At 41.0% G+C, this 13571-nt stretch overlaps 1 long non-coding RNA gene across 1 annotated transcript; it reads left to right on the top strand.

The window, feature by feature from the left end:
* The first annotated feature begins 206 nt into the window (after positions 1 to 206).
* LOC118161098 lies at positions 207 to 12645 on the top strand. The gene is made up of 3 exons (XR_004747850.1): positions 207 to 218; positions 5191 to 5194; positions 12500 to 12645. It is a non-coding gene; the product is annotated as an uncharacterized LOC118161098 (long non-coding RNA).
* Positions 12646 to 13571: the final 926 nt, after the last annotated feature.

A 13571-nucleotide genomic window follows, 5' to 3' on the forward strand; every position in this document is an offset into this window, starting at 1 on the left:
CTTACAGAAAGTGGGGGCAGCATACCACTGACTGGCAAATTCAGGGTTGTAAGTGAATTTATTCAAGTAACCAGAAAAGGTGAAGGTTTCACCTTTGCTGTTCTTGGAGGCAGCATTAAAGAGAGCAGATTGTCTCAGACTTCAGATTGTCTTTAGCCTTCTTATGTATCTGCTTTTTTTTTTGCACACTAATCCCTGCTTTGATTTTGCTTTTAGAAGTATTTCTGTACAGTTGCAAATGATTAGTTGATTGTGGCTGACCAAGTGAGCTGCCACAACTAGTCAGCTCAGTTGTGGCTGCTGAACTCATGCCTTCCAACTGCTCATCCCAACTGCTCAAGAAAGCACGTTAGCATAAACTGTACCATGTCCTCCATGTAATAACCCTTGTGTAACACTTTGTATCTGAGGAGAAAAATCCAAGTCACTGGAGCTCTGCTGTTGATTGCGGTGAGATTTCAGATATGACTGCTTCATGTTGGTTGTTTTCAAGCTCCTAAGTAAAACTTTGTTGAGTTTTTCTCCACAGACTTCAACTCCCTGTTTTTAGTTATGATTGAGCATGCCCCACAGGCAAAAAGAGGAGAAGACTGGGAAAAAAATCTCTCTGTAGAATAAGTAAAACTTGGCGGAAATCTTTGTAGGCTCTCCAGCTACATGGTTAGCTCCAAGTCCACCACAAGTCCAGCAGTACCTTCCACTGAGACTCTACAAAATGTATGCATTTACTGGTACTTCAGTACATAGTAAGGCAGTGTAAGTTCTTATCCACACATTTTTTTACAGAAATAGGAGCATATTTGATCTGTTACTTTTCAAAATTTGGGATTAAGATACACAAGGTAGTGTCATAATTATTTTTAAATGTGCAAGTGTTTTATGCTAGTGCATCAATATCTGGCCCAAAATGGCTTCTTGAGAAAAGGGATGACTGCTCTGAAAAAGTCTGTGTACTGCTGGTGAATGTACTCGGTGCCAACAAACACTTTGGAGTGCTGTGGATTGAAACCTGGCTGATCCTAGGAGTGAACTAGATGACTGTAGCAGCTAAAAGACTTCTGTAATTAGGTCAAAGTGGGAATGCTGCTTAAAGAAAAAATCAGGTGCTTTTCAAAATGCATATTCCTGGCAAATAAGTTGCAATTTATTGCCTCATTGCAAAGCAGGTCACTCAGTGATTCTAAGACAGTTGTCACTGGCATTTAAGCACTGCTATTGCTACTGCGTTGCCTTGTAGAAGCAGGAACAAACCACTGAATAATGAATACTTAATGAAAAGTTTGACGTAGAACTACAGTGAATAATTTGCTACGGAATTGTAAATAAAACAGTATCTTTAATTCACTGCCTAGGGCTATTTAAGTATACCATGTATGAGTTATGTCCACAGGGGAGAGAAGCTAAGGTTAGAGTAACCTGGGCTGCAAGCTTGGTAGCATATAAATATATATTTTATTTCTGGTGTGACAGCAGGGGGTGTCTGGGCCAGTTTTCAACATAAGTGTACATGTGTTGGTATGTCTGTGCACCGAAAGCTAAATGTTTAGATGTACCTAATCTAAATTCAGCTGTTCATATGCCTATTTGTCCCATCTTTCTGTGCTCTGTACATGTTTGCATTAACATATTCTTCAAGTAGGTGATCACACTGTATTTTTCTCTTCCGTGGACTTCTCACCTTAGTCAAGATAGATGGTGTTTTTCATTTCCTTTTTTTTTTTTTTCTTTCTTTCTTTACATTTCTCCTTAATACACATCTCTGAATCCTGCACTGAATACAGACTATCCTCAGACACTGCAAATGCTCTGATCATAATTTCTAAGCTCTTTATGAACATGGCTAGGTTTCTGCTGTAGGTCTGCCCTGCCACTTGTGAGGTGAGCTAGTGTTAGCCCCATTTCACATGTGAGCTTCTGGGATGCAGCTTTTAAAGCCTGATATGTCTACTCATTTTTGGATTCTGTATCTCAGATGCTTAGCATTTTGTTCTCTTCTTGTATTTGCATTTAAAGCATGTCTCCCATTGACCTTCGGTAGAAGCTGAGGATTCTCCTGCATTACCCGTGTATCAAATGGATCCCAAACTGGACCTGGAAAGTCTAGGCATGTTTAGGGCTCTGAGGGCCTGGTCTTAAGGAGCTGTGATGTAGGAAAGCTGTGCCAGAGAAGGGTGGAAATACTGTTTTCCAGGGTGGCACACACCTGCAGCAACTACAAACCCACACTTCCAAGGCAGTCTGGGAGGCATCTCAGCTTCTTTCAATCAAACCTGCTGCTGAAATTACAGCTGGTCCTGAGTCAGCAGCCTGGGCTGTGCTCCCCTCTCTGAGGTTGACTTTGTGGGCACTTTTTACTCTCAGACCCGCTCTCTGCTCCTTAGTTTGAAGATGAGGACCTCTGGGCCTGAACATGCAAAACACGGAGAATTTCCACACCTTCCATGTGGACTTGCCTTTCATAGTCATCCCCAGAGAATCCCATCCTCAGTGCCTGGCACAGGGGCAGTTTTTCCTTCCTCCTCTGCCACACTGTCTTCATGACCTTGCAGGAGGAAAGTTAAGGCAAGAAGAGGGGCTCTTCCCCTATACTGTGAGGTTTACATCTACTTTGTGGGTATTTGGGAAGGCAATCGATGATACTTTTCATGCATAGAGCCCCTATACCTCCAGGTTTATCATCAAATGGAAACACAAGCATATGTAACCCAACTTTTGCAATTGTGAGCCCTATTGGTCAGAGTCCTCTGTAATATACCCCCTTTGTGTCTAAAGTACAGTTCATGATACACACTGAATGAATGTGGAAAGTGTGAGAAAATGCTGTATAAATGAGCATTGGATTCTGCTGTACGCACTACCTGGGAATGAATTAGGGTTTGCACAGGCACCTCCTGACTTGCGGATGTTAGATTTGCAATGTGGTTTCTTTGCACTGAGGGATATGGACTATGGGCCTGGTCTATCTTACAGGGACAGAACTAGTCTCTGCAGACTGCCTGAAAATGGGTCTTTGGTTCAGTTGTTTGCTCCCTGTGGTTATGTGATAAGACTGACTTTATTTCTGAACTGAGTAGCATCTTCCTTGACAAGTAGCCTCACAAGTTCAAAGCAGTGTGCTACAAAACAGTGCTAGTATGGAGATCAGTATCTTGCAAGACTGGCTGTTTAAAGTGCTGTAGAGAAATAGCAAGAAAATAAGTGTATGTGAGACAAGAAGGCCATTTATCCTGCTAGCAATTCTCATACGCGCTCGCTCAAGCTTATTGTGATGTGCCCTGGGGACTCAGCCTAATGGCAGAAACATTAAACCTTGGCATTAAGGGAATGGACTGTATAACTTGGTTGGAAGGTTACCCAAGCAATTTTATTATTTTTGCTTATGATATTTATGGTGAAGCAGCTTCAGATTTCTAGGAATACATCTTATTTCAATTTCTTCTGAGAATTCTGTGTTATGAGAAGTATTGGTTTAAAGAAACTATTCAGAAATAAACAGTAAATTTCTCTGAAATGTTTCAATTCTGTTTTTCCAAATGTTATAGGCATGTAGTATCTCAGATTGTTCTGGGAGACAGAATGAAAACAGAGTTGAAGATCAGTTTGGGGGTTTGGCAATTAATACATATGCATGGGGCCAAGGTGACCGAGAATAACTTGATATATCAGCTAGGGCTCTTAGGGGGGAACAGAAACACCTGGTTTAAGTATGTTAGAAGAAGAGGAACACCTACAGCCATGAGAGGTTCCTTCAGAACAGTTTGGTACATAGGAAATTCTCTTAAGAAGATCAAATCTTGCTCTTCTTCAAGTAGAAAGAGGAGGACACGGGTCTTCAGTGTCCCAGATGAATGCCTTCACTGCTGGAACTAGTGGAAAACAGACTTAACCCTCCCCACTGGTGTGGTGTGAAGCACATGTGTGAAAACATCTCCTTTCTCATTTTCAGATTCCTCCTGCTTGGATTTGAATATGGAGTCTGATTCCAGATTCGTTCTGTTTTCATTTCTCCTGAAGTTCAAAGTCTTTTTGAGGTGCACCTATCCCAATTTAATTGAGTATTACTTCCTTAAGCAGCTGACACAACCCGTTTCAGCTCAGCTCCTTTCAGGGCTTGCTAAACCCCGAGGGGGTGACAGTGGGGGAGTGAGCCAGAACTGCCTTAAAAAAAATGTACTTTTGAGCTGCTGCCATGTCAGCTCTTAGCCTGACAGAGAAACAAAATGGAAATGAATCGGAGCATGAACCAAAGTGAAGGTGCTCCTGGTACTGGTGGAAGAAGCAAGTCAGAGGCCTTTGGCAGGGGATTAGAGATGTCAGCTGTGTGTTTCTTTGGTGCCTCTTTGGAACAAGCCACTGTGGCTCTGCATCTTCCTTTTTTAAACATTCACAACAGCATTTTTTCCCCCTCTTCATATGACTCCTTCCAAATGCTAACTTTAGACACTACATCTATGTGGGCTTTTGGAAATCTGTAGGAACTCTCTGTTTCTCTGGATAGAAGCCAGCTTTGACCCAGGAGTCATGTTAGCATGGTACAAAACCTGGCCTGATCTCTCTGGCAGGGTTTAAAAGCTCAAGCTCAGATTTTGCTAGCTGGTTTTCCATTATAAGAGTGGGTTCCTGTGCAGATGGATCAAAATAGAGGCAGACTGAGCTTGCAGTAACTTACAAAGTAAGGCTGAGTTTATCCTATGAATTAGCAGTATAAAACCCAACAAACCTAAATAGCATGTCAGTTCCTGATTCCTTTTTTCATTGCTTCTCCTGTTCAGGGGAGCTGCTACCTTTTCTGAATACAAAGTGTAGGGAGAAAACACCAAAGAGAAAAACAAGCAAGATTCGTGATGTTCTCATTGTATTGAATTTTGTGCTGCAACAGGGGACCCTTCCCTGCAAAGTCGTGTACAAAAGATCACGCTATTGCGTGCGACTTAAAGTTGAGCTTTCTCATTGCCATTTCTGTTATGTCCATGTTTTAGTGCTCTGCTGAGTCGGCACTGCCGGATGCAGGTTGTTCCTTATTGCATGCTGACAGGAAACATTGCATCAGAAGGCACACAGAACAGGGTGGCTGCTGGGCATTTGCAATGGGAGATAATATCCAGAGTAGCTTGAAACAGCTTGGTTTATTCAGCATGTAAAAAACAAAAGTCTCATGGCTTTTTCCTCTGATTGCTAAGTCCACTGCAGAAGAGTAAAAACAGATGACACTTAAAAATAGGATATATCCTGAACCATTGCAAATGCCATCTGTTCTTCAAGAAACAACTGGTAGAAAAAAATAACCTTGGGTTGAAACCTTGCATGAAGTTGCCATTTAAAGTAAGTGGGGTTGGCTTTGTTATTTTTATTTTTTTGGAGGTGTGGAGAAAGGGCTGTTTGATGGCAACTGAAAGCAAAAAGAAATGTGGAACCAGAGTGTGTGTTACAGACATGTAGAGAAGATGTGTCATGAAGACCTGTTAAATAGCAAATGCGAGGATTTAAAATCCTAGTGACACTGGAAGGGACCCATGGACTTTTTAAAATCAGCTCATGCAGATGACTGCAGTAAGGTGTCTGCTCACCACCAGAAAGTGTTTTCTAGGGTAAGTGTCTGTATTAGTAGTCACAAACAGATAAAGGTGCAGTGATCCTCCAATTTGTAGAAGGCCTGAGTGGGCCCAGTTCTCTGCTGAATGGTATGCCTTCCTCACTCCTTCTGGTTCATTAAGATCAACCCAACCTCACAGTGAAGGAATAGGGAATATTGACCTCATCCCTGTATGCTGCTTCCAAATCACACAACAAGCTGTTGGCTGTGGGAGTAAGGGCAAAGTCTTCTGGGGCTTTGGCTGTTCCCAGCTGTCAGCACTGCTTCTCCTGGCGCTGTTAGCCAAGTTGATGGTGTGCTTACAAGATGTAAAATAATTGAGTTTTCACAGATCAGTTGCTCTCCCGCCTGGAGCTGCAGCAACTAACTGTGCCACATGTCCCGTCTGATGCAAAATCCTGGTCACTTGTGCTGTTTTGGATGCTGTGCTGAGGAGTAGAGTGGGATACCTTTAGCATGTTCCTGCGGTTTACTTTGGTACTGGAACAATCCAAAAAGAAAAATCCATTTACCAAGCTTAGGAGCAACTCACATCCTTTTATGTGAGCCCATGCCTTCAGATTATCTGTGCGCTACTTGCAGGTATGGTAGCATATGAAAACAGCAGGCCACAGTAGTGCAATAAAGCCTATGTCTTTGGAGTCTTATATGGGCTAGAGAACTATAAATGGCATGCCTGCATTTCAGTGGGTTTATTCCTGCTCAACATTGATGTGAAAAACAGCAGACTTGCATCCAAGATGCATGCCAAGAAACTGTGTGAGATAAAGGGAATGAACACCTCATGGTGTTTGCTCTAACAGGATAGTCGTGTTCCCAGTGAGTGTCCTAATCCTGTCAACATCATTGTTTGTGTTAATCCCAAGTGGAACAGCATGGTGAGATAGGAAAAGGGCATTTCAATGAATAGGCTTCATGGTGATATTTCTAGTTCTTTTAACATATCACAGCCCAGGAATAGCTGCAGTGATGTAATGTTGCTATTTAGAATTCTTTTCAAGCATGTTTTGAAATTGCTGCCTGTGGGATTGATAATTTTGCTTGGAAGTGAGTGCACCTGAGGTAAAGGCTGTATGAGTGCATTTTCAGGCTCTTTCAGTCAGTCTCAGTTTGGCCATAATTCTGATCTTCTTATCTCCAGTCTGAACAGCAGAATATTTGAGTGGTACTAGTTTGTGTGCAGCCTTTGAGACAAATGGCTAAGGGACGGGCCACATCTACTAAGCACATTTTCTGCTCTGCAGCAGAAGAAAGCAACAACCTACTTGCCAGAGTTTGGTCCTAGTCCTCCTGAGGTTAAGACCTCTTGGTAATTGTCCCAGGGAATGAGTAATTATTTTGTGATGTTGACACAGCTACACCACATCCTTGCATTCTGGGTATATGCCTTAATTGTGCTGCAGCAAAAGATTGCTGCATCGCCACTACAGAGTGACAAAACGCTGTGACCTCGAGGGGAAATCTCCCTGGAAGTATGAGAAGTGATGTGGCTGGCATAGTTCACAGTGGGTGGGAGAGCAAGCTTCTCATTTCAAGAGTGACAACAAGGCCAAAAATCTCGAACTCCTTTTTCATCAAAAGTTGTTTCATACTGAAACAGTGCAGTCCATTTACCAGCCCAAAGAGAAAAGTAACATTGAGCCCTGTTTAAAGCAAAATGCACTGTTCTTGCAAGTGCAGAACCTAGAAATATGAGCAGTGTGGCATGTGGGTCAATTATAGTTAAGATTTGAATAATCTATCAATATTTCAAAAACAATCTGCTTTTGTCTACTAGCTTTTCCATCTCTTGGCAATGATGGTCTTGATCTCCCATGGCAGAAGTTCAATATCTCTCTACAGTTAAAGTAAAATCTTCTGTACTTTGATATGTTAGAACAGCCTCATTTTTCTCCAGCTGTCAAGCTTAATGCATTTTTAAAGAATTCTCCTACTTTAAGGTACAACTAAAGTTGTGAAAAGTGAATATGTAACAATGCATGTATGTTTACCATACATGTAATTTGTTCGTTAGAGACCTGGGTTGGAAACTAAATTCTGCCACCCCCTTAATTCATTGGAATTTCGGCCCTGCTCCTAGGTTATATCTGACTGTGAAGCTCGTAGCATTATGAATCTTTATAATGGGTTAAATAAAAACTCTGTTCTTAGGCAATGCTAATTTTTGGCCTAAAATGTATGAGTTGGCTCAGAGTACATCCCCACCGTGGGTTTATATTTTGTATCCTATCATGCTCTTCTCTGTGACTTCCACCTCATGTTGCCTAATATTTAAACAAGTTTATTAGTTACATCGTGTTTTAAAAAATATAAAGTGCATTTTTCAGGCTATGGACCAACATGCTAAAAAACCATCTGTGATATCAGTTGCTCAACTTATGCTCTCAGAAGAGCCTGCTTTACTTAAGGCTACTGCTCAGCACTTACAGAAAAATTAAGATGGTCATTAAGTACCTCAATACATATTTGAATATTTCAGCTGAGACTCCATCATTACAGCTTTTATTGTAGCTAACCCCTCTGGCTCTTTTGAAAGTGTGGCAGGGTTAAGTGCTTCTGTCATTCCCCCCAGTTATTTGTGTGCCCAAACGTGGAGTTAGGTAACTTCAAACACAACCTTGAAAACAGGTGATGAAAGAGGTAAGTAAAAACTAAATGAAATTCTGCAGCCTGAGGCTTAGGCAAAATGTCCCTTCGGGTGTTCAGGTTAATGTGATTGCCAAGGGAGGCTTCTTTTTCCTGAAGAGTGAATTTTGGACATGTTTATCCAGCTGTCTGCTCTGCTTGGCTCACCATTTTAAGCCCATCCTTGCTGTTTTGTATATGCATAAGTTTAATTGCTAGATATCAAATTAGGAATTCTCTTCTGCTTTTAGAATGGTCTCTAAAGAGGGTAAGACTACTTCTGAGAAGAAAAATATATATATTTTGGATTAGATTTTGTAAGCCACACTGAAATTGCCATACAGGGGGTTAACTGAAATTGTAGCCCTATAAAATTCAGCAAAGCTTACATAAAAGTGAAAGGGGAAATGCACATTGCATGAAAGTTCTGTGTTTACAAAGCTACCCTCTGAACTGCAGGAACACTTTAAATAGGAACATTAAGGGCAATAAATCTTAGTTGTGGAGCTTTTCTGAATTTTAGTCCTTTTAAACATATTTGATTAGTGGTACCTTATGCCATGTAGGAACAACAAAGGACTCCTCAAAACAGTAACAACAAATACTGTCAACTTGACGCCAAAAATCTTTAACACTCTCATTTCTTGCTCAGTATGTGCTCCACCTGCTATCAGCCACTACAAGTGGTGGGCATCTTGATTTAGTCATTCAAGTAGATGTGCTTTCTGAAGGTCACTGGGGATTTCTGTTCTGTCATTTAGTTCAGAGAGGAGGAAAAAAATGTAGCTGGGTTGTGAGTTCTTTAGATTAATGCTTGGATGTACCCCTTGGGTAATGTAGCCCTACATTCAGGTTCTTCAGCTGTCTTGGTTTTAGTGCCCAGAATTTGAGGACTCCAGATTTTTTCAAGGATTCCAAGTGGTTTTGTAGCCTGGTTGAAGCAAAAGCAATTGCAACAGAGAAATGAGCTACAATAGTTCCAACAAGACGGCAGACTGTGTGGAAACCTTCGCACCATGTCCCCTGCAGATGTGCAGAACCAGTGCTGTTGCTCACAGTTTTGCCCATGTGTGTTAGACTCACAATGCTTGTCCCATGTTCTGTACTGGTATATGCTTCTAGGATAGCTCTATCCTCTGCCCAAGTTGCCGAGTACATGACCAGAATAGCCACAATCATCTACTGTGAAATTGTTTTCTCATATCAAAACTGCTACAATAAAAATAGGTCATTCACATCTGATCTGGAACCAAGACTGACCATAACGACCTGTAGACTCGATTCTTATTTGTACATAGACCCATTTCTATTCACTTGATGTGTCATCGTCAAATTACAAGGCCCTTTGCCTTGCAAGAATGCTACAATTGGTTTTGACATACATAAGAATTGGGAGCCAAGTATCTCAGAGTGCTGAATGATTTATGACCATACTTTTAGTTAAAGGACAAATGACCGTAGTATTTACCATTTCTCTAATGCCCTTGCCTTGCCTTGCCTTGCCTTGAGTAAAAAGGTGAACAAAGCAATGTCTGAGTGTACATCCACATAAATAAGGGCTGGCAGCCTCAGTTTATTTTATCACATTCTGAGAACTATGCAAATTCCCCATTGTTTCATATCCAGCCAACATGGAGCACGGGCAGTGAGAAGTTTGAGTTTGCAGCAGTGTGTACATGAGTCCTTCTGCATTTCCCAGTTAATGTCATACCCTGTGTGTCTATTGCAAAGCTGCTGTCAAGCACTCAGGAGTGACTAATTCTACCAGTGAAGCTCCTAGCTGCCCTGAACATGTCTTTTGTTCTTAACCTTAGCTTGCAGTTCTAGAAGATTCGACTGTCTTCATGCAAGACTTTATTGACCATTACAGCTTGTGTAAGACATGCTGAATCATACTGTACAAACTGTCTTTGGTCATGCATGCACTTAGCTGTTCTCTGAACAGCCTTCTACTTCCACCAGTGACTTCCTCAGAAGTGTTTTTCAGGTTGTTTCCATCAAGCATTACTCCAGGTTCACTTCTATACCTCCTGGAAATAGCTGTTTTCATGTTAAATTAGTATGTGGTCTGAGTTCTCTGATTCTTAGTATCTTTCCATGTGAGACCAGCATTTTTTGACTCAGTTTGGTCCATTGCTGATAGAAGACAAGAATTAACATGCTAATGTGAAACATTAGGACTGGTACAAGGACTGGTACAGTCCCCGTGCTTCAAATTAGCATGATAAGTTTATATTTTTGTAGAAATGTCTGTTCAAAATTTTCATGAGCCTTACTTCCTCCTTAATACATTTATGTTTTGTTTTCTATCACCTTAAAAATTCCCATTTCATAGTGGGTAAAAATCTGTGCCCTTGAAATTTAGATTTTGTATAGGAATATCTTTTTTAAAAAAAAGTATACAAAATACTTTTTCTGAAATCGTTTCTGATCATCTTTGTTCCCTTCTAAATATGAACAGGGGAATTCATGTGCTTTGATTAAGAGTTGTGAATAAGGCACTAGGATGAGGCTAAATTTGGCATGGAAATCCATTTCAGTAAAAGCAAAAGTGTATTACACTCAGCTCCTGGCTAGGAAATAACATCTCTGTGTCTTGGCAGAGAGCTCCCTTTTCAGCCTGTAGACTAGACTTTCAGATGTTAATAATGACTCTTTAATATTTGTGGCTGAGAAGGGGAGATATTAATATTCTTCCAGAGAGCTCACAGCAGTGACTGTAAATTACGTGATACTCTGGAAACACAGAGGGAGGTGTTTCCTTCCTTGGACAGTTTAATACCGGGCCTTCATGCCATGATGTATTACCTGTATTTAACTTGCATTTTGAGTAATATTGTGCCAGATAATGGCATTGTGGAAGCTGCAGTGCAGCTCCTACAGGACAGACAGCTGGCAGGAGTGTCTGTGCATGCAGGTGAGCTGTCCTTCGTGGCCTGTGGCTTATCCTCCATAAGAGCTAAAATTTTCAAAGTCTTTCTAGGGATTTGCCTGCTGTTTTTTAATGGGACTTATGAGGATTAAATCCCTCTCAGTCTTGAAAATATCTTCTCTAACGCCCTTTATAGAGTGCCATGTCAGAAGTTTTGAGAAGTTTATTTTCCTTCATCTGGGGCTCTTGTTTTGGGCGTGAGATGATATAATTGGCAGTTTAGTGCTTTTTCTAATTAATCATAGTATCAGATTAAACACTTTGATGACATTAAAGGAGGCCAATGCCCAGACATCCTGGCTTCAAAGTAAGGGGAGAACAGTATGTTCATCTGGAATGTCTGTTTTACTGGGGACCATTCTAGGAATTGTGTTTCACTTAGCAATAATGAATTGCAATGACTGTTACTTAATCAGGACAAATTAAGATACATTTACATAATGAGAATACGTTCAGCTGGAGCCAAGTCATTAAGTAGTGCTTAAACTCATATTACAGTCTAAATTTTTGGAAGTTTCGGACTAAGTATAAAATGAAGATGCAAGGCAGCAAATGTAATTTTTAATAGTTTTTTATTTTAATCTGTGCCATGTTCTGTATCTCCTGAAAAACTATTTAGACCAATTTTATTTATTTATTTATTATTTTTTTTTTACAGTTGTTAAAATGAAATAATTGACAGTTGATCCAGGTGGCTTAGTGCAGAGGATTTTATTTTATTGTTATTAGGTAAAAATACAATTTTTTTTCATGTGCTTTTTTAAGTGCAGTGTCTTCCTCCATGAGTGTTTTTTCTGCACGTTCTTGCAAAAGCTGCAAAATTGTAGTGTTGTTTGACTTCAGTCACCTGGTTACTGCAGGCATAGGCTAGAGCAGCATGCAAGTACAGGAGGCAACTTTCTTGGGTGCTGCCCCATGTTCAGTCTGCAGAAACACCAAATCCAGCCTTTTTCTGGGATTCATTTCGGAGGTGGATGGGGAGGAACCTCAGTGGATGTGGAAATAGAGGCACCAGAGTTCTGGATTTGGGGAAAAAACAAAACAAAACCTCAGAGAAATGGAGGAGATGATGGAGCATAATTTATTTTCTTGCAGAACAGCAACAGAGGTCAGTACCTTCCCTATTGCTACTCATGTATTTCCAAGATCTCAGCATCCTGCCAAACCTATGGGGACAAGGAGCAGGCCTGAATGATGAATTCAGTCAGCATTGTTACCAGTCTGATCGCCATCTGAATGTTGCCAAAGAAAAATGATATCTTCCTGACAAGAAATCAGCTACTGCCTGAAACCTCTGACCCTGAGGAAAAGAGAAACCTACAAGCTGCATGTACTTGCCCAGGTAAGAGAATCACAGAATCACTGAATCATCTAGGTTGGAAGATACCTCCAGGATCACCGAATCCACCCACTGACCTAACACTAACAAGTCCTCCACTAAACCATATCCCTAAGCTCTACATCTAAACGTCTTTTAAAGACCTCCAGGGATTGTGACTCAACCACTTCCCTGGGCAGCTTATTCCGATGCCTAACAACCCTTTCAGTAAAGAAGTTCTTCCTAACATCCAACCTAAACCTCCCCTGGCGCAACTTTAGCCCATTCCCCCTTGTCCTGTCACCAGGCATGTGGGAGAATAGACCAACGCTCATGTCACTACAGCCTCCTTTCAAGTACCTGTGGAGTGCGATAAGGTCGCCCCTGAGCCTCCTTTTCTCCAGGCTGAACAACCCCAGCTCCCTCAGCTGCTCCTCATAAGACTTGTTCTCCAGACCCTTCACCAGCTTCATTGCTCTTCTCTGGACTCGCTCGAGCACCTCCATGTCCTTCTTATAGCGAGGGGCCCAAAATGGAACACAGTACTCGAGGGCTGATGGGCAAAGTCCATGTGATAAAATGAAGTCAAAGAAAGGTTACTGCAAAAAGTCTGACTTTATCCAGACCTGTGATATGTCTTAAGCATGTTAATAGGTAACAAATAGTATTAAGATAACAAAATAGTTTTGTTCACAAGTATTTTCTCATTGATATTTAGGATCAGGTGCATAGGTTGATCATGAATGAGAACTAGGAGACATTGTTTAGAAGATTATACCTGTACTTATAGGAAAAGAGCCAAAGTTTCTGCCACTGTAACTATGCTTTGAAGTCACACGTACAGCTCCGTGCAACTCTGAAACATCTGTCTCATTTGGCTCATCTTACTGAATTAGGTAACCTTTATATTGCCCTCAGAAGGTCTTTGGTTTGCTTTTATAAATCAAAAATTTGGTAGCTTAGATAGATGGGAGACAGTTGTCACATCCTTGTATGTCAGTGAGGGCTTGTAAGCACTTATCCTTCTTATCTTTTACATGGTGCTGTAATAAGGGAAAAAAAGATTTGTTAAGCATCTTCATGGCTGTCATATCTGAAGTCAG

This window comes from Oxyura jamaicensis, chromosome 2, assembly GCF_011077185.1.
Source record: "Oxyura jamaicensis isolate SHBP4307 breed ruddy duck chromosome 2, BPBGC_Ojam_1.0, whole genome shotgun sequence".
Classification (NCBI taxonomy): Eukaryota; Metazoa; Chordata; class Aves; order Anseriformes; family Anatidae; genus Oxyura; species Oxyura jamaicensis.